The following is a 22,838-nucleotide window of genomic DNA, read 5'->3' as shown; positions in this document are numbered from 1 at the left end:
TAGCTTTCTGGAATGTTGCTCCAGCATTAGACAACCCAAAAGGCATCTTTTTATAGGCCATAGTTCCCCACTTAGTTGTAAACATTGTTTTATACTGATCCTCATCTTTAACCAAAACTTGATTGTATCTGCTATAACCATCTAGTAATGAAAAGCATTCAGCTCCTGAAACAAACTACAGAATTTGTTCCATTGAGGGGAGAGGGTGATGATCTTTCAATGAGGACCTATTAAGGTCTCTAAAATCTACACAAAGCCTAATCTCACCATTCTTTTTTCTCACTGGGACTAGATTTGAAACCTAGGAAGTATGTTTGATTGGAAAAATTATGTTGCTCACAATCAGTTTGTTAAGTTCTCTCTACATTAAAGGCTCTAATTTTGGATTCACAGGCCTTTGTTTCTACCTAACTGGTTTAGCACTAGCTTCCAATTCGATGGTATGCTGAGCTAATTTCGGATCAAAGCCTTTCAAGTCTCCATACTCCTAGGAAAAAACATCATTGAACTCATTAAAAAGCTGCATAAAAGATACTTTCTCCTCTATTGTACACACTTTTCCTAGCTTAAGTTTCTTCCTCGCTGAAACCTCCACCTATTCGTAATGATCTTGTTGTACTTGAATGCTAGATTTTGGCTTTTTAGCTTCATCATTAGTATTAAATACTGATTCAAGGGTAACCAATCATTTTGGAACTTTGTTTTTTTTTAGATGGATAATCTGATCATCAAAGAGATGCTGAATTTTATCTTGATTCATCAGAGAGAATTCTGCCTCTTCTCTGATAAAATCTATGATTTGTTGGTCATTATCAAAGACCTGCCAATGTACACTATAATCAGGTATAGCCAGTCTAACAACCACCTTAATATGTTTGTTCCAGCCTTTGCTACTGACTTCCTTGGGAACGTTAAATTTTGCCCCTATTGTGGCCAACCTGTCAGCGTGTCTATTTTGATTTCTTGGAATTGAAATCAGATTTATGGCATCAAAATCTTCTAACAAATCCCATACTCTATTTATGTAAGATTTCAACAAATTGTTCTTGGCTATATTCAAACTCTTCACTTGATTAACCACTAATTCACTATCTCCATAGATCCTTAAACAATAGATTCCCATCCTTCTAGCCCATTCTAGTCCATGTATCATTGCCTCATACTTAGCTAAGTTATTGGAACAGCTAAAATGGAAATGACAAGAAGAAGAATACCTCTTTCCACTAGGAGATATCAGCATACAACCACCACCAACTCCAACTTTGCTTCTAGCACCATCAAAATACATGTCCCAAACTTTCTCAACTAATTCCTCATCTTGTTGTTCAGTTTCTTTGACTAGATTTGGGATTACAGCATTTGGTTCTATCATCATGTAAACTCCAAGGTCTGACTATTCAACAAGGGCTGACATATTTTGCATTTGGTCTTGAACAACCCATTCATCAAGAAGTATATTTGGAATACCTTCAATCAGAGTTTGACTTTCTACCCCATTATCCTCTAATTCATTTATTATCAAGTTGGCATTGATAGGGCTAGGATTATAGGGCTCAATGTGAGCTTTTGCAATAGGTTTAGACTGGATAGTGACTTTGGTGCCATACCTAGTCCTAAACAACATATGTGACCAATCTGAAGATAAATAACCTCCTATCTTAGCAATGAAATCATGCGAAAGACACAAGGCAAAATAAGGGGGTAACTCAATGATGTAGATATCTTGAGGAATAGAAAAGTTTGGATAGGCATGGAGAAACAAATCCAAACCCTTAACAACACCAATCGTGCCTACTGATGTTCCATCTAGCTGAACAACTCCCTTTTCCAGAGGCTCATACTTAATTCCTAGCTTGTCCACAATTTGTTTAGGCATAACAGAGCTGCTAGCTCTCGAATTGATCATATAGTTATGGACTAGGCTATTTCCAATAATTAAGGATACATAAAAAGGAGGTGGTTTAGGCTATACCAAAGTTTGAACTACTGGACTTTCTTCAACATTAGTCAATATGACTTTAGCACTATCAGGATTAGGCTCACTAGACAAATTCAAATCACACAAAGCTGATTGCAACAAATCCTTTTGCCCTAGAATAGTTAAAGAATCCCAAAATGACATGGAAACATTAACCTTCTTCATTTAATCTTAAATATTGAAGGTAGGGACACTTACTTTGGCACCTTTAGAAGGAATTGCTAGATTATCAGTTGTCGGGGCAGCAGGTGGCACGCTTTGTTTGGGTACATTTGCTGATTGGTTAGCAGTTGGTAAAGATTGACCCCTTGGTGAAATCCTTTGGTTGGAAGGAATCTACTGGGTTTGATTTGTAACCACGGCCACTGTTGGTTTATCTGGTACCGCAGCTACTTTTTCTAGTATGTTGGCATCCAAAGATCTTTTTTTGCTTCTCGTGTTATCTGCTATTGTGGAACCATCCTGGTTAACTCCACAAAAGTCTTCTTTTTTCCAATTTAACAATGTTGTTTCAGGTTGTTTCTCTACTTGATTAGATGTTGAAACTTCATTGGCTATAGCTTGCTGGTTGACTAGCATACTCTGAATCATTAGTGCCTAATTGATCATTCCATTCACACAAGTATTCTGATTGTGTGCTTGGTTAAAAGGATAGCACCATTCGAAATCTTGTACCAAGTTATTCTGAATAGGAACCATTTCCTTTGAAGTACTGGAAAAGTTTGGATTATAGGGTTGAAAAGGTCTATTATTGTATGCTCTTTGACCTTGATTTTGTTGGAACACGGGCCTCTTCCCTTGGTTTTGCTGAAACCGAGGTTGTATAGGCTATTGATAAGGCCTATAATTCTGACTTTGTTGCTTTTTAATATTAACTATCTCATTACCAAATTTCTATAGAAAGCCTTTGATTTCTTGAAGTTCATTTGACTGAGCTAAAACATCTGTTTGTAATGCATTCTAAGATGTTCCTGGTGCTAGCAATGCTGGTACAGCTAGAATGGTTGCTAAAGGAGCTACTTGCAATGGCTCTACTAGTGGTAGCCTTGGTGCAACTGGAAAAATAGGCATTGCAGGCCTTGGGGCTATTTGACCAGCTTGTATCAAATTGTTTTTTGCTCTTATAACTATTTGATATGCATTTGGGAAAGTATTTCCTCCTAATGATTGAATCATTATAGCAATGTTGTTGTTAAATGCCCTTAGGAAGTATAAGAATGCATGCTCAGCAGATGGCCTTACTGTCGCATGAATTCTTTCTCAAGTCTTTTGGAATCTGAAGTTGAAATCAGATACTTGTTCATGAGGAGCTCGCTTGATAGTTGACAATTGCTCCATCAGAGATAAATGATTTGAGGTATCCTTTAAAAAGTCACACAAGGTTATTCCCAACTGGTCCCAATCTATAATGGATGTTGCAGCTAACCTTCTATACCATTCTAGAGCTTTTCCTTTAAATGAGGTTACCAAAAGCCTAACTGCAATATTGTCTTCCATCACATGATGTAATGCACATAAATTAGCTACATCTTGAATATGCTCTGTAGGAGTGGCTTGTTCTTCTCCTGAAAAAGTATGGTAAACTTTTCAAAGCAGCCACTAGTATGGGATCATGTTGTGCTAGATTTAAAGGATTCCCTTGGTCAAATGTAGCAAAAGCTCTTGCCATTTTTTCTCTTCTTCTTCTGAAAAACACTATTGGGAATGGTTGTACTAATACTGGACTTGCAGGAGGAGGAATAGATTTTTCTCTTCTTGTCTTGACTAAGCTTTCTTGCACTCTGTCAGTTGTTCTCCTACCTCTCCTAGGTGCTGATAGCTCACTGTATTGAAGAGATGCAGCACTGCTTCTTTCTTGGACTTTACTCATAAATTACTGCACTAAAAATACTCATACTAGAGTAATGGAGTCACCAAGTGTGCTTATTTCTACCTTTTGCAGAAGAATATATTGTTGAACACACCAACAACAATATCAGAAATACACAAAAGAAGTAAAAAAACTCCTTGAGTCCCACCGGGCATGCCAAAAATTGTTGTCACCTAAATTTGCACCCTATCAAATTACAATAGAAATTTGATAATTTAGGCCAACATTGGAACAACCAAAGGCTGTGGGTAACCTATCAATGACTGAACCTCTAGATTCTAGGCCGGCTCCTTTATGGGAAATCACCTGATTGATTCTTCTAACACTACTTTCTTGTTGATAAAAGGGTTAAGGAAGATTACAAAAAAAATGGAAAAAATAAACTACTTCCTAAAAGGTGATGCACCAAAAATGTTCAAAGAAAGCTTTCAACTAATAACGACCATTTCACCATCAAAATACAAGAAAAAAATTAATGAGCACTCAAACTTTATATTGGCCTACAACAATATTTCACATTAAGGTTTTGATTCTCACTCATTAAGAAAAATAGAAATTTTTAACTTAATAAGATGAAAATGAAACAAACACAAAAGGTGACCTGCAGACAAAATACACTTCGGTGACAAGGTATGAACTGAGACAGATTAACAAGGAACCCTTGGATTCATAGACTAACCTTATCAAATCAAAAAAAAAAACTACACAGTACCACTGAAAAAGATTGAGGCTTGAAAATCCTTTCCAAAATGAACCTGTAAAACGTTTTTTATATATTCAACTTTTCTTCAAAATAGTTACAGAAAAAGCACATAACAGTACTCGAGATAAAATATCACTCCATACTATTTTGCATAACTTAGAACTAACTTCTAATGAGCTCTAAAACTCATTAAGTACAAAACCCAACCTCTTGGGTCGTATGCACAAACATAGCCCTGAAAATAGCCTCCCCACTCCTCCAACAAGCATTCAATGACTAGAAAAGTCAAGCCAAGCTATCAACCACCCATGTGACTTATCAAAATTGCCCCCAAAAGGCTCAAATTGTCAATAAATACCCCTTAACAACCCCTTGGAATTCTTAATTTGATCCCTAATATGCTCAAGCAAGTCCTATATTCCCTTTATTTGTTCCCCCAACTAATTCTGCATGCCTCACAGGTAATTAATTGATCATAAAAATCAATTATTAAATGCTTATGCACATACAAAATAAAATAAAGCTCATAAGAAAACTTAATAGCATATTAACATATCTTTTACAAGATAATATTAACACACTATTAACATATTTACACATTGAGCTTTATTAAACAAAACTAAGGGGAAAAAAAATGCCGATAGGCATAAGGGCTCAGACTTGAAAAGATATTACAATATAGAAGACGGTGTCTTTTGCATATGAACCCTAACATCATTAAGCATATTTCATTTTTCCATTTTGCTTCTTGTTTGCAATAATGAAGAGTTATGAAACCCTTGCCGCCATGAGAGCTTGAAATGTAATTTGTGGGCTGACTGAAGACATCACTCCATTTGATTTTTCCCCTTTTCATAGTTTTTTAGGTAAAAAACTATGTCCATTCATTCATCTCGAGCTGCCATGTACAATAACAGGTAAGCATGTATGAATTTGCATTATTTTTACTGGTATTATGGCTACCATCCATAGGATTGTTACAAGAATTCCTTGCTATTGTATTAAGAAGAATGTTCTTCAAATTCTGGGTTCTCTTCTTTTGTTGGTCATGTATGTTCGCCTGCAAGAGGATCTAGAACATTCTCAACAACAATGTGTTCCTACTCTAATGTGTTTGGCACCAATGATCAAAGAATCTTTTGACTTTGTGAGTTATCATCTAATTGCATGGAATCCACTTTACTCTTCTTGTGTCAATTAAGAGGAAATGGATCTTCAAGAATGTCAATTTGATCCAGTTGAAAATCTCCAGCTCCTTGCACATGAACCAACTGGTTAACAGATAGATTCTGTGCTCGCACATAGCCTGAAAAAAGTAGTGTACTCTTGCCTAAATCATGGTCCAATGTTGAAATTTCAACCTGCTAAGCCATAAGAAAAGGCCACTAATTCCTCCATTGAGGTACTGACAAGCGCAGCTTACCTAAATATCTTACTAACTTTTGAAAGTCATCCTTCATATCTGTAGGGAAGATTTTACAGTCTTTTGGAAATTCATTTGTAAGAGTTGAAATGCATTCTTTTTTAGCATCCTATTTCTTCCTTTGATCCATTGGTAAGTCAATAATCAAGCCATTAGTGTTGGGCAAACCCAGAGCTCTAAGCATAGATAAGCATTGGCTTCCCATTAGATCAATATATCGATTGTGCACAACTCCATTGCTATGGCCATCAGTCGAAGCTATAAATGCAATTATATCTGCAACCTTTGCCATGTCTAAGCATGTATGAAGATCGCCATGTGGTGCTTCCAAAATTGTTGATCTTAATTTGCAAGTAGAAGAACAAAGAACATCTGTTATAGCTTCTATTTTTCCATTATCTGATATATCAATCTGCATTGTATCTGCACCATTCAAAATGCATGTTTCATTCGAAGCAATTGCTGACGAAAGTTTTTGCTTTAGTTTTGTCAATTGAACATTTGATGAAAGAGGAAATAGTACAATAATCCATGGGGGACTTGTTGAGCCAGTTAAAGAAGGTTTTTCTACCAAAAGTGCAGCCCACTTTTGTTCTCGAAGCATTTTACAGCATTGGATCCTGGTAGCTTTTGCTCCTTTACTCATATCATGCTATGAACCCTTGGATATCTTTGCACCTAACTCAACTAGTTTGTGTATATGCCGTGAAGATTTTGATGCAAACCGAGTTTTATGTGGCTTATTCTTCTGAAATCAAGAGCTAGCCATTGTAGACTTACTCTTTCTGGATTTCAACATTCAAATAATATGAGCTCTGAATAAGCTTTTATACTCTTTGACTTGAGGGAATTATAGTGTGTCAATTAGAATACTCTCCACCTATAAATTTCACTGTATTTGTTTCTTGATCATAGAGGTGCTGAATTTGCTTGTTTGCATAAACAACTCAATGTTGTGGCATGTATAGAACCCACACTTCTATCCACATTAGTATTATTCACCTTTGGAATAGATGTCTGTCAGCTCCTTTGCAAATGTAATCTTGAATCACATGGATATTACAAATGCACTTAACATGCTCGTTCTCTAAAGGATCCAAGGTTATATACTTTACTCAAACAAAAAAACTCCCCAAATATTAATCCTTTTTGGTATAACTGATGGATTTTTTCTCATGAGTCCCATCACAAGATTCAAGCTCAAATGTGTTCTCTTTACTACAACAAACTGCCTTCTTTCTTCCCAGGCAACAATTAATCTACATTTTTGGATTTAAAAAAATGTTGATTGAGTTGACTTATAGGGTTCAAGCATGGGCTCATGACACTTATAAACAACTTCATTAGCATTTGCACTTGTTGTTGATCATTTTAATGTCTCTTCTTTCTACACATGGCACAAACATGTTAATAATAAATCACTTGTATGCATTGATTTTCAGACTTCTGATATTGCTGCTCCATGATTAATTGAATTCATTGTTCTTGTTCAAATCAGGATCAAGGGTAAATGGTACAAGTGTATATGTATGTTTTACAGAACCAGACATTGCTTAGATCCATATGGATCTAACCCATACCTTTCTTTGACTTTTTTGCAGGATTTGTATGCTTAGGGAACTAGGGAGAACTCAGTTTCATCAAGGCAACCTCGAGAATGCGGGCTCAGACCAGCCATATACCCCCAGGCAATGGTTGGTTCCCTTTCTCTATGTTTGCATGTTCATTTGTATCATTTATTCTATTTTCTACATGTTCCTTATTTGCACAAGAATAGTGAATAGGTTACTCTCATAGCCTTGTGTGAGAGATTTTGATCACTTTTTCATTTAGTACATGTTTTTTAATTCTTTAATGTATAAACTTCAAAATAAAAATTGTCATTGTTTAACATAAATAAAAAAATTTCTCATTTTATCAATGCAATGTACTTTTTCTATTTCTGTGAACATTGACAAATGAATGCAATTGATAAACAGTAATGAATGTTAAAACAAAATTTCATAGGTAATGAAATTTTGATAATAATATCACTCCCCCTTTTTGATAGTAATGCCAAAGGGCTACATATAATATCTATATAGTTACACCAAAATGAGATAGAAATTCTTGATGTACCTTGAGAATGAGGGTGAATGAGTGATCCCAATTCTCTTACAAAATTTGGAAAGTGGAGAGAGAAATTTGAACTTCTGCTAATAATTTGATCGTGTGACCAACCACTGAGGAATTTTGATCCTGGACCAATGTCTTGCAATGAGTAATATATTTCTACATTATATCCATTATTGGCAAGACCATGTTCTGAATATCAATCAAGTTTGCTCTTATTCTTGCTTCTTCACTTAGAAGTTTTTCCTGCATATCTACCAAATATTTCACCTTGGTGTGATGAGAGGAGCTAGAAGAGGGATCAATCTACAACTTTGATGCACTTGATTGCATATCAACGTCAATCTTAGTTAGCTTCTCCTTTATTCCATTGGTAAAATTGGAGACATCACAAAGTTTGGCAAAAAGTGATGCAGCATTATTAAAAGAATTTTCAAAATTACCCACAAATGTGGACAACTCCACTTGTTTGATTGCAATCTACTAAGAAATATGCTATAGCACCTTGTTATCAAACTTCCTTTCAGCCTTTTCAATTAGTTTCTCTTGTCTAGAGGAGTCCTCATTATATTTTTGTACAACCTCTTCTAACTAAATCAAAATATGTTGAGTGGAATCCACTTCAACACCTATAGAATTTGTAATTATATTCTTGGCATTTTCAATTATTCTGTACTCCTTATCCCTTTTAGACCTTAACTGCTTCTGCATAGCTTTCTTCTCTATGAGTTGATTGGCTAACCTCGTTTCTTCAATAGTAGTAGTCTCATAATCAATCTTAGGTATTATTATCTTGGTGTCTAAGTCAATGTCTTCTTCAATTTCTTTTCTAGTGATCAGAATTTTTAATGGTTGCCTTCATTTTACTTCAGTCATTACTGGTTTGACCTTTGGAATAGACACAATAGTAGACATAGAAGGGCTAGCAATGAAAAATGGAATAGGGCTTAAGGATTGAATGCCAATAGGAATACTAACCGGATCAAAAACTTAAACACTTCTCAAAAATGGTGCCACACTTAGTAGAATACCCATAGAAGTGTCTAAACTAACTAGAATCAAAGTGGATGTAGAAAATGCTGATGAAAACCAAAATGTAGAGCTTACTAGAATTGATGAAGATAAAATTGTAGAACTTACTGATGCACTTACTGAAGATGTAGAAGCAGAGGAAGCTAACTTGGTAGCTGAAGAAGTAATAGTCAGCTCAATAGATGAAGTTCTTGACACTTCCATTGCAGACACTTCGAGCTGGGAGGTGGCTGGTGAAGATTGAGCAATTGATGTTCCTGGTGTGCTCACAATCTCACTAGTAGAAGCTATCACCACAGATGTGATAGTATATGGTGGAGTGTGAGGAAGAGATGCAATTGATTCTACTACAATTCTGACCAGATCATCTTCATCCTTTTCTTCCTCTTATGCTTCATCCTCCTTTCCTTCTTCTTCCTTCTCCTCCATTAGTGCATGCAATTCTCTTGTAGTAGCTAAGATGGAAGGAGTGTTTTCATCATCATCGTCATCACTATCATCAGTTTTAATAACAATAGTTTGATCTGATGGTTTATTGAGATGATATACATCTCTCCAAATGTCTAAGGCATGCTTAACCATTGATTCTATGTTATTCATTAATATGAAACATGTGTTAAGCTTTAGAATCATTCTATCTTCATGCTCTTTTATTTCCTTCTTCACTTTTGCATTAGTTAGATTTGATACTAACTGTCTCAATTCTTGTTTAAAGATTTCTTTTATAGTTTGCCCTGTGTTCTCCCATCTGACTTGGATTTTGGCAAAAAGATCTGCATGGATTTGAGGTTGAATTTGTTTAGGGGAATATTTCCAAATACCCATCTTCTCCATGACTAAGTCCTCAATCTCTTTTTGCTCAGTTGGAGTCCGAGTCTCATATTTGAGAACTTTGAAGTTACAAATTCCTGCTCCAACTCTTAGATGTTTCATCCTCTCCTCAAATGTAGGTGGAGAGCGAATGAATATAGGTTCACTTTTACCTTTCCTACCTCTCCTAGAGAACACTACAATTGGTTTCTTCTAAGGTTTGGTGATAATCACTCTACCTTTCTTCCTTTTTGGTTCCTCTTTCTCTGATTCTTCTTCTTCTTCTTCATATTCCTCTTCTTCATCCTCGCCCTTGCCCTCGGTAAGCATTAGAGGACCTTCAGCTATCTTCAATTTGGCAATTCTCTTCTTGCCTCTATTGAGAGCTTGAAGAATCTTGATACTAAGCTCTATCCTCTTCTTGGCTTCCTCATATGTTCCAAATGTAGGAAGATTAGGATTGGCTGGCTCATTTACTAATGCCTCAATGATGTCTCTAGCTTCATCAATGTTAATTTCATAAGGCAATGGTTTTACCCATGCCACTCTTGGTATGACTGCTTGAATGTATACTCTGTCATAGTCCACCATGAAACATATATCATCCTTGTAGTCTTCTACAAGCTTGGGTGGGATACGAAATCTGTTGTTCATTTTCTCCTTGAATGCCTCAAAATAGTTATCGAACACCCTTTCAAATTTTTCACCCATTTCTTCAATAAATTCATTTATCTGATAAAGAACATGGGTGTCTTTCCTCCATACGACTATGCCCTTAGATGGAAAGAATTTTTGAACATAAAAGAATAAGCAAACAAGCAATTAACCAAACTTGAAGGAATTTTTCTTGGAAATCTTCATACTTTCAATATTTTTGTTCAATTACTTCAATAAGACATATGATAGATCAAATTCGAGATTCTTCTTTATAACCTTGTATGCTAGGTCAACTGCCTCACAAGGAACATTGTTCGACTGACTCGAGCTATAGATCTTATGTGCAATGATGTGGATGCCAAACCTAAGCTCTATGTCAGTGACATTGTTTATTTTCAAACCTCTACCCTCCCACTCGGCTAGGGTTTTCTTTTGCAGTTCCTCCTGACCTAGGGTTTTGGTCAACTTAGCTTTTCTTAGTATTAGCAGATTTGTAACCTTGTGTATCATCTTCTTTGTAATTAGAATGGGTTTCTCCAACCATAATTGACCAATGTGAAACTAGCTCAATATATATCTTATCCATTTTACTTGGAAATTTTGAGGCATGTGAGGGATATGAGTTAATCCTTTAGCTTCCAAATGTTTATGCTCAGATTTCAAAACTCCATCAACACATTTCAGCTCAGGCATTATGCATTTCTAATGTCCCTAATTCTTGAAAAATACATTTAAAATGAGTTCTTATGTTGTTAATTAGGAGTACCTTTGGCAAGATTTGTGACTGAGCACCGTAAGGATCAAGTGATTCAGCAATAGCCAAAATGATTTTGAAGTTTGGTGCTTTCCATTCAATGCCCTTAACCAGCATTTCGGAACCGTTCTTTGGTTTAGTGTTGCTTCTATTGGTAGATGCCATCGTTTCTCAATATATGATAAAATTCATGAAGATCTTACTGCTAAGTCACTCAAAAACACTACAATGCTCTTTGAGTACTTAGAATGTGATGAAAAATGAAGTCAAAATTACCCCTTTTGTTGAGAAAATTTCATAAATGCTCAATGCCATTATGACATAGTGTGTGAAAAACTATCATCCACTAACCTAACTCAGCAAGAGTATCAACTCAGTGAACAAACCAAATTTCCTTTACCCCTGACCTCGCTTAGTAAGGTCTTCAACCAACTTTCCTCGATAGAGTCTAATGCAACTCCATGAAAGATAACCTTTCTGTGATCCCTCTGTATCTAAAATACTAATTGGATCAATTGCATTCCTTATATTTGTTGGAACTTCTTATGATTTTCTTGCTGAGTACAGCTCCAACACATTCTCAGAAGTTTAGTTTGAGAGGATGGAGTCACCCACTTCTTTAGTAACTTCACTACCATGATTTGAGCTTGTATCCTCTGTAGATTTAGGAATCCATTGCTGCCTCATTTGTTTCCTTATGTTGTCATCCCTTGCTTTCCTTTCATCTTCAATTTTGCTTATATTCATGTAGTTTTTAGCTATATGACCAAGTTTAGTGCATGTGTAACACCTTATAGTAGTATCCTTCTTTCTTAGGTGATGCCTTGCACAATTTATGCCAGTGTGTCCATATTCTCCACAATAATGACATTTGCACTAGGTATTGTAGTCCCATCCAAATAATGCCTTTACAAATTGTTCAGCTAGATTGAATGATTTGGATCTGCATTGAGATGCCTTGTGACCATGCTTTTGCATTTGTGACATTTACCTTCAAATTTTGGTTTCTCCTTGCATTCATTGGCTTTGTGAGCATGATGATTGCAATTGTAGCACTTTCCATTGAATTTTTCTTTTCCATTGCTCCAATAGTTATTTGATGTATGGCCAATTTTTCCACAATGATTGCATGATAGTTTTTTATTCCTTTTTGCACCTTGCTTGCAAGATTCACCTTGTTCTTCATTGTATCCAAGTCCCACTTTACCTTTTTGCCTATGAAGATTCTGCTCATTTTGCTAATTCAATTGATTCATGTCTTCTTGTGATTTCAACATTCTCTCATTGATTATTTTTTCAGCATTTAGGTCATTTTTTAATTTTTCAACGATTTTATTTTCACATCTCAATTCTCTCATTATTCTTTCATTAATTTCCCTTTCATAATTTAGATCACTTCTTATTCTTTCATTTTTTGCTTTGAGAATCATGATTTCTTCATTTGCTTTAGTGATTTGATCAATGAGGTCTTCATGCTAATTGGATTGATTCTGTTCTTCATTATTTCTTGCCTCCAAGTCTTCATTTTCCTTATTCCTTTGTTCCAAAATTTCACATAGCCTGATTGATTGAATTTCTTGTTCTCTTTTGAGTTTCTTTACTTCTTCTTGCAGAGAGTCATTCTTTGCTAGGAGTTCCTTGATTGCCTCATTAGCTTCATCTGAGCTACTTGATGGGAAAAAGTCTTCAATATTTTCTTCAACATACTAATGGTAATCCATTCTTCTTTCAAGTTCCTTCCTTCTTTTTAGGGATTAGGAAAGATGCTCCTTTGCTTCTTTGAGTTGAGCTATGGCCATTTCCAGATCTAGCTTTTCATTTTCAATTGCCTTGTCAAGTCTGAATATCTCCATTTGTCCTTAGATCTTTGCTCAAGCTGTCAAACTTTTATCCTAAGAAACACAAAGATCTGATACCAATTTTAAAAAATATTCAAGATATGACAAGTTACTAAGAGGGGAGGGGTGAATCAGTAACTTTTATATTTATTCCTCTTAAATTTACCACAAATCAATCTATGCTACTGCATGCATTAATATTGAAAGATAAAACATTCATCACACAAAAGAACACAATATTTTGGTGACCCAAAAACCTTCCAAATAGAAAGTAAAATTGAGGTGGGGATGATACCCACAAAACTTCACTACTACAGCATAAAGTTGGCTTGTTAAGGCTTACATTGACCACTTCTGGTGATCTGCCCTATTAGGAGCACAAAGGACTAGTAGGTCCACCTTATTAGTGGATTTACAAACATACAATGAAATATGCACTTGGTTAAGAGATTTATACAAAGACTGTTAAGTCTACCTTGTTAAAAGATTTAGAAATTGATTCACCTGTTAAGATGAAGTAGTGGATCTACTTAGAACTGATTGCTGATAAGATCCTTTATGCACTGATCACCTTATGTGATGGATATAACTTTTTTTCCTCTGTATTGACCTTGTTGTATTCCTTGAACTGCTACTGATAATTCTTCGAATGTGCTTCTCAAAAATATTTCACATTACTTCTATATTGCTTGATACAAATGATATCTTACAATACACCTTACATGTATACCTTTCAAATTTACAAAATTACAAGGTCAGCCAAAATGCAAGTGAAAAACACATTACAAATTTGGCCCAATAGTAAATAACTAGGGTTCACTGAACTAACTCAATGACCTTCTGATACTCAGCATCCACTACATTACACAGCATCATCATGCACTCAATAGAAGTGAAGGGTCGATCCATACTAATTACTCAAAGTAATTCTGAACTTGGTAACCACTGGTGACTTGGTAGATGTAGTGTCACTCAGTAGATACTGCTTACTGAGTTTACCTTGCTTCACTCGGTAAATACTACTTCTTCCAATGATTAGTTTACACTGAATTTCTATGGCACAAACTTATTGCTCAGTAGACACTATGAAGCTCGGTAGACACTATGAAGCTCAGTAGACACTACTAGTCTACACATTGTCTGAATTCACTCAGTAGCCACTGTTCTGCTTGGTGTAAATTGCCGAACTCTTCAAAGCTTGATTAACACTAGAATGCTTGGTGAGTGTAGGAAACTAAGTGTTGAGCTTGGTAACTATACTGATATGAATAAGTGTTTTCACTAATAGCAATACTAACTTAATGCCAACACAACCAATAAACATAAGCTATGCATTCCATTGTTATCATAAAATAGGTGTTATCACTTTTATGATGTGTATGCAAGAAGGTAAGATTAATTGAGTTATTTCATCGTTACAATCAGTTTACACCTAGATACGAGAGATAGATTTATGGATTGTTTTTCTTTTATATGAATATTGAATATGAGCATATTTTCTAATCTTGAGTTACTGCCATGATTTAGCAATTGGAAGGAAAGGAATTTGAAGCCCTAATTGATTCAATGGTATCTAGAACCCTAAATGGTACAGTGGTATTGGAAGCCCATATTGAATTAGTGGTATTGGAAGCCCTTTTTGATTCAGTAGTATCAGAAGCCCTAAGTGATATCATGGTAACTAAAAGCCCTAAATGAAATAATGGTAATCAATGCCCTAATTGATACAGTGATATGTGATGCCCTAATTAAAAAAAATAGTGGTATTTCATCGTAATCATCATTTAATTTTGAGATAGTGGTTTCTAGATGGTAGTCATCATGTGATATTGTTATAGTGGTATTTGTGGACTAACCCAAGCTGTTGCAGAAGCATCCCTAGCTTTGATTTTGATCTCAAATTTCATGGGATAGAATTTTTAACTTCTATAGTAATTTTCATTTGATGGTGTTTAAAGTTTTTAGTTGAGAAAATTTTGTTTAATTGATTTAACCATCAATCCTTTTTCATATGATCAAAACTGATTTAACTGACTTCCTATGAAGATGAAGTGATAATTGTATCTCTTGAGTATGTTTGTTGTTAATTTAGACCTAGGAAATTAGGATGTTACACTCATATTGCAAGATTTTTTTTTTTACCTAAGAAAGCTAAGATTGCAAGCTATTGAAAACATAGTGCACATAAATTAATAAAAGGGATTCATAAAATCCTACACATATTGCAGGCTAATTTATTTTTACCAAAGAAAACTAAGATTTCTATGAAAGAGTAAGTGAAACAAACATTCTGAGAAGCAACACATGACTCACCACACATTCTTTGATATATTGATTAAAGATAGAATTATGTGCAATGATGGTGCTTTCAACATTTGTATGGGGAGAGTGATCAATCCCTATCATTTTACAAAAGTGATCCAATCATGTTGGAGACTTCAAAGTTATAGCATCCCCATCTACATAAATAACAATAATGCTTGTGAGAGACAAAAATGACATGATACAAAAATAAGTTATAACTAAAATTATTTTAAGGGGAAAACTAAAACCATTAATATCTTAACCAGATCATAAATTAATAAAAGGGATTGTTAGTGCAGTAACAAACTTCAAGTATCATTGTCAAACTTGGGCACTCCAACTTAAGTTTTTCAGTCCTGCTTCTCGGTACCTTACAACCAAATATAGTGAAATCATGATCAATTAGCATTTATAACAACACTTTAAGAAGACTAAGATCAATATGTTACCAATATGGTTGCAATTAGAAGAGATCAATTTTAGTGAATGAAGACATGACACATTTCAACAAAGGAAACAAAACATTACTTTTAATAACATTAAAATGTAGAATGTAGCAATAGTCAAAAAAGGGAACTCAGTGATAGAATGTAAATAGTAAAGAATAATTGTTTGTAGCCAGTTAAGCATCCATATGTCTTTATTTACTCTCTCTCTAATCTAAAAAAAATCCATCCACTCTGAATCAAGAATGTACATGCAACAACGGTCCATGTGCATGAGCAATAGTGGAAGCTAAAAAAACCCAACACGTTTACATTAATGACATGTATAAAAAATGCAAGCATGTTGCATTTTTCAACTCCACCTAATGTCCTATTCATATCAATTGAGATTTCATATTGAACTAGGGACTCCTTCTTCATTTCCTGAAACCAAGACGGATGAAACAAATTAATCAAAAATATAGATTTAATCCAAATCTTAGAAGAATACTTTCATTATCGTAAGCTAAAATATATGCATGGAACCATCTTTGGGAAAAACCTACAAATAGAAAATGTCTCATGCAAGAGGACCCTCCATAAATCATATATTTCATTCCTAAATTTTTTTATTTAGGTCGCTAAGGAATTCTATTCTAGAGGAAATTACACTATCATCAACATTTAAAGAATATTTATATGTTTTGACTGATATAACAATGCATTGAAGGGATTGTTGATTAATGTAAAGAAGAAAAGAGAGCAATATGAGAAGAGGAAACTTGTGTGTGAGGAAAGGAGGTACAAATACACTACTGAGAAAGAGATCAATATGAGGCTTGATGCCATGGAGAGGAAGATGGGGTTGAAGTAGCAAAAGGACAAACAACTTGAAAATGAGTTGATTCAAGATCTGTATGGTTCAAGTGCATTGAGGTTATTTATTTGGTTTGAAGTGTGTGTTGGGAAGGTTTGGATCCTTTCATGTGTCACTATTATGCCATAGACACAGTATGACATTCAAATAAGATTGTGATGGAAATGGAAAAGCTTCCATTGGGAGTTTTTTTATAAAGCCTTTGTAATCAACAAATGAGTTTGATCCATTAGATCCTATTTAGAAGGTCTTATGATGAGATTTATTGAAGGTTTATTCGAGTGTCAAGTTTGTAAGGCATTTGTGAAGAATTGATGGGACCATATATTGATGTTTAGTTTTGATAGGTTTGGTTTGAGCTTCAATTGGTTGCGAGAATCATTTCATATTATTTACTTAACAACGCCAACCACATGAAGGTGGAAGCTCATTTGGCCTCTCCCCCCACCCCCTATAATCACTCTAAATTATCCATTAACAAATAAGTAAATATTTCATTCATTTATTTTAGAAGTATATCATTGAATCATTATAATCACATAACTGCATTCATTAATATAGCATACAATTAATTAATACGTATAAACATTCATCAATAATTTGTGAACACATCAGCCATTATATTCACATAACATTAATTAACACAACATATAATTCATTAAGACCTATAAACATTCATCAATAATTCATGAACATGTCAATCATTATAATCACATAACAATACTCAATAACATGACATAAGATTCATTAATAAGCAATATTCATAAAGTTTCATCGATACATTCATCCTCAAACAAGGTTTTTAACATTCAATTCTTGTATTGTTTTTTCTTTTGTTGAAGATAAAGGCTAATATGAACATCATGACTATCTTTGGTATTCTCTTGTGGCTCTTTTGATTCTAATCTTATGACATGAGGTTTCCTCTTCTTTTTTCGAGGACAAGGCTGATGTGCCCCTACAATAAGAAATAAATTGGTTTTATTTTTTATTTTTTAATGATATAAGTATTTCATTAATCTAAAGAACATAATAGGGATCTTTCTTTACCTCATAGTGTCACATCAGCACTCTCACATTATGTTCATCCCTAACCTCAACATGCTCAACACTAACATCATGCTTTGCATACTCAAAAATTATTACATAAAGGTTACACCAATTACAATTTAAGATGTTAAATTTTATTAATAATTAAATAATTAATTTTTAATAGAAATTAAATGTGTCTATATCATTTTGATGCACATCAAGGACTTCGTCATGTATACGATCCATGCCTTCACCATCATGAGTAAGATCTATATTGAGAGTAGTGGGATGTAGTGAAATGTCATGCTTGCATTCTTATCATTGTTCGAAATTAACATCAAATAGATTATTTCTCATGAAGTTATCAATTTATATTATTATTCATTAGACCTATTAACCTGTGTGTAAAACAGTGCACCAGAATCTTCTACATCTCTTTGGCCACTAGAATCTATGTGGTGGCAGGTAACCACTACTTTATAGCCTTTCTTGAAGCCAATTTGTTTGTCCTCTTTTGTGGGTGCTACATTAAATTTAAAGCTCTACATTTTTTGCATAATATTGTCAATATTGAATGTATTTCTTATTTGTAATTTTATATTTAAAAAATTGATACAAAATTTTATTTACTACTACTTACAAGGTGTGAGTGAATTCTCATATATCCACCAGAGCCAAGATGGTGTTGACTGACCTTCTCTTTCCTAGCTTGTGTGGCCTTTTATGTGTCCTAAAACCTATATATGTAAACTTTGAAATATGTTAGAAATATGTTAGATTATATAAATATAAAGATCATTATTATGTGCATAATTACATTAATACTACCACATACCTATTTTTTCTAGGTGGTGGGTTAATTACTTTATCTCTTAGTCTTATCTCTTTTGCATCTTCAATGATTTCATTCCACTCCAACTCTAGAACCATAGGAAGATGCTCATACTTTGGGTTGAGCATTAGAGCCCTTCCATATTGGTCTCTCACAATCTTTAGATATTTGCAAGCTTTTTTAAGAATTTGGACTCTGTTCAAAATATTTTGACCACAAAGCTCTTGCATAGTTTTTATGAGCTTATCTTTTAATTTAGGACCATGCTCATTCCACCTTTTAACAAAAAAAAAATTGCTAGATTAAAAAAATTAGTTCAAGCTATGTACCTTGAATATACTACAACAAATGGATGAATGGAAAAATGTAGCAACCAATTATATCAAGCTACGTATCTTTTACGTAATGTAGGCCCAAATATCTTCAATGTTAAATCATAAAAAGTTTCACAAAAAAGATCATTTTCTAAAAAATCATCATGGGATAATTAGTCAAAAATGAGTTATAAATAAGTAAACTACAATTATACTCTAAATAATTACAATTTTAAAGTACCTAGAATCTTAGGAAATTTTAACAGAATCATATCTTTCTCAGCCATCAACAATGATGCCTCTAACAATCTAGTAGAAGTAACACACTTTGCTTTAGGAAAGGTTGGTAAATTATCACCAGTATTGGTATCTATTCTATCATCATGAGAAGGTGTACATGTCCCTGCACAAAGTTAATCAATGTCATACTATACTCAAATGAACAAGAAAGTACAAATCAAATCATATTAAACACATAACAAAATGTAGCAATACAAGGATTTACCAACTCTAGTTGCAACAGGTGTGGATGTTTGCATGCTCCTTGTTGTCGATCCTGTAGTTGGCAATCTTAGAGTGTTGGCCAACATCGTAGAAGGAAAGGTATGCACATCATCAACACCTAAAAAATAATCACACACACACACACACACACACACACACACACACACACACACACACACACACACACACACACACACACACACACACTAATGGAAAAAAAATGTGAAAGATTTGCATATTGTTTTTCTTGTCCCTGTTGAGGTGGAAGCTTGAGGTGAAGATGAAGATGGTTGTATATCTTTCTTTTGGCGTCAATGTGTGGGACACACTTTTCTATCTACCAAGGGAGTCTGATGCAGGAGCATCTTGCATGAAAAAATTAAATTATTAGAAACAAAAAAAAAATTGTGGAGGAAAGAGAAAGTGACGAAAATAGGAAGAAAAATAATTAAAAATAAAAAGTAGAAAAAATGAGAAAAAGAGAAATTCCTATTTTCAATGTGCATAGGTGGCGTGAATAAAAAGAAAAAAATATATAGTTGGCATTCCATTTATCAAGGTGTGTAGGTGGAATTCTAGAAGGTTTTGGATAAATCATGTATTTAATATTTGTTGGGTGCTTAGTTGTATTTGGGTGGGAATTTAATATTTATTTAAAGGTAGTTGTATTTACCTTATATCCCACATTGGTTGTGTTTGTAATGTCTTGGGTTAGAAGTGCCTATTTAAGCAAGGCTTATTATCATTCGTAATCAAGTTTGGAAATAGAAGCTCTTTGAATGTAATCTCTTGTAAGAAAGCTTGAGAAGTAGAAGTTTGGGAAGTAGAAGCTCTTAGTGAGGAATCTCTCTTATATTATAAGAGTTTGGAGTTTTTCCATTTGGAAAATATTGTAATGAATTTCAAATATTAATGCAAGCCTTATGAAGCATTTTTGTCATCTCTTTATCTCCATATTGTTGTGATCTTAATTGTGAGTTTGTAAGGGTGGTGTGGCCCTTCATCAGTGGTACTAGAGCATACCTTTGTCAGTGGTAGAGTGTGTACCTACATCACACACACACACAAAATGTAATGTCTTTTTAAAATGTAGATTGAAAAAATATGACAATAGTAATATAAAATTGTCAATAATAATCATGAAGAAAATAATTTCCCTTCTGATGATTGAGAATTAAAATCATATACCTGTAGGAGCTACAGTAGTACCCTCATTAGGTGGAACAACTTGGTAAGGTCTCAAAAATTAATGTAACAAAATATACATATTATGGTTCATGATCTATAAATTAGTGTACAACATAAAGCTTTATTGAATTATTGTCCTAGAAAAAGATTCATTATTGCTTACTTCCAGACATTGTGCTCTATGACACAATTCATTTCTTGTGCCCTCTTTCTCTTCTATTGGATTTTGATCCATCACAAGCCCAAGAATTTGTAGATTGATTCTCTTGAGGGTCTTTTTACACATGGTTATAGGGTCACTACTATATGTGATATGATCATCACATAATACTATGACCTCCATATCAGAAAGTATATTTTGTTGTGTAATATGTTCTTTTCTCTTTCCCTAAGCATCAAATTGTGACAAAAACATCAATAAAACAATCAAAACAAGGCCAAAACCTTAACTAAAATAACATAATAATATGGCATTTTGTAAAGTTACAATTGCATAGCTTTTTATACAGAAGGTTTATTTGTGCTAGAGAAGGGGTGGGAGCAACATCACTACCTTTCTCATCTAATGGATTGGCTATGTTGCCATGTGACAAAGAATATATATATAAACATCAACATAATGAAAGGAATAGTCAACTTAGAAAAAAATTATTAATAAAATGGTATATTATATATTGGAGTTCTTTTTAGATTGTGGTGAATGATCAGGAAAGTACTGTACATACTTCATAATTAGTGGGGTTTGAGGCATCGCCCTGAAGAAAAAAAAAAATTGTACTATTCGCCAATCGTTTTGGTACTATTTATCATTCGTAGATTTTCCACTAAAGTTATGGCTAATTATGGCCGACATGTTATAACCCTAAAGTGGTTTAATACTTGTATAAAAGGGTTTAGGGTTGGGTATTTTTCATTATGTTGTGATGCAAAATCGGTTCTTACGGTGCTATTGAGCTGTAAGGGATTGCGGATTGTAATCAAGTTGTAATCACTAGATTGTAATAAGATTGGACTTGCTGTTTGGTGGACGTAGCCCAGGGATTGGGTGAACCACGTTAAATCTTGGTGCCTTGTGTTCATTTCTGTGTGATCTATTATTTTTTGTTATTGGTTATATTTGAATGTAGTTTTTATTTCTGTCTGTGGTTTACCCTAACAAGTAGTATCAGAGCAAGGGTGTCTTTCAGTTATCCTCTACAGAAAAGTCTCATAGTTGAGTGGGAGCGATGGCAGATGAGGGTAAGCTGAGGGTTGACAGGTTTAATGGGTAAAACTTCCAGTTATGGAAGATGCAAATGGAAGACTATCTATATCAGAAGGATTTATGGAAGCCATTGGAAGGCAAAGCCAAGATTTAGGGAATTATGTCAGAGGTTGAATGGGATCTTTTGGACAAAAAGGCACTCAAAATTATTTGGTTATGCTTGGCACCATCGGTGGCATTTAATATTACAAAAGTATAGATGACAGAAGATTTGATGAAAACCCTAGCGACACTGTATGAAAGCCCTCTGCTTCAAACAAGGTATTTCTCATGAAGTGTTTATTTAATATGAAAATGGAAAAAGGTGGATCTATTGCAAATCATTTAAATGAGTTTAATATTATTACTAGTCAGTTATCTTCTGTGGGTATCAATTTTGATGAAGAAATTAGGGCTCTCTTGATTTTGTGTTCTTTTCCTGAAAGCTGGAATGGCTTGGTAATGGTGATGAGTAATTTTGTTCCTATATCTAGTACCCTAAAATATGATGATGTGATCGGTGTTGTTTTGAGTGAGGAAACTCATAGGAAATTCTCAGGTGGATCTACATCAGGAAGTGCTTTTAATGCACAAAGCAGGGGCAGAATGACTGAAAGAGGAAGTAACTCTAGAAATCATGGGAAATCAAGAGGAAAGTCTAAGGGGAGGACGTCTCAATCGAGAGGACCAAATGATTGTTGGTGCTGTGCGAAAGCAAGGCACAAAAAGAAAGATTGTTGAAATCAAAAGAAAAATGCAGGAGATAAATCAAATGGAGACAAGGAGGCAAATGTGGTAAGTAACAAATCCGAAGAGGATGCTTTGCTTCTATCTTTAGAGAGTGTTGATGATTAATGGGTTTTAGATTCTAGTGCTTCATTTCATGCTACACCTCATAGAGGTTATTTCATTGATTATGTCCAAGGGGATTTTGGACTTGTT

The 22,838-nt window shown here is 34.3% G+C and overlaps 2 pseudogenes; one reads left to right on the top strand and one right to left on the bottom strand.

Annotated features, from left to right (window-relative positions):
* Positions 1–5,552: 5,552 nt before the first annotated feature.
* Positions 5,553–6,758, bottom strand: LOC149554080 (uncharacterized; annotated as a pseudogene).
* Positions 6,759–7,631: 873 nt separating this feature from the next.
* LOC149554079 (protein DUF642 L-GALACTONO-1,4-LACTONE-RESPONSIVE GENE 2 pseudogene) overlaps positions 7,632–22,838 on the top strand; it is a 29,485-nt pseudogene continuing 14,278 nt past the window's right edge.

Source organism: Cupressus sempervirens, chromosome 6, assembly GCF_028749045.1.
Source record: "Cupressus sempervirens isolate cs-2001-9-10 chromosome 6, ASM2874904v1, whole genome shotgun sequence".
Classification (NCBI taxonomy): domain Eukaryota; kingdom Viridiplantae; phylum Streptophyta; class Pinopsida; order Cupressales; family Cupressaceae; genus Cupressus; species Cupressus sempervirens.
Note: the sequence above shows the minus strand (reverse complement) of the source record. Positions and strands in the feature narration are given on the sequence as shown.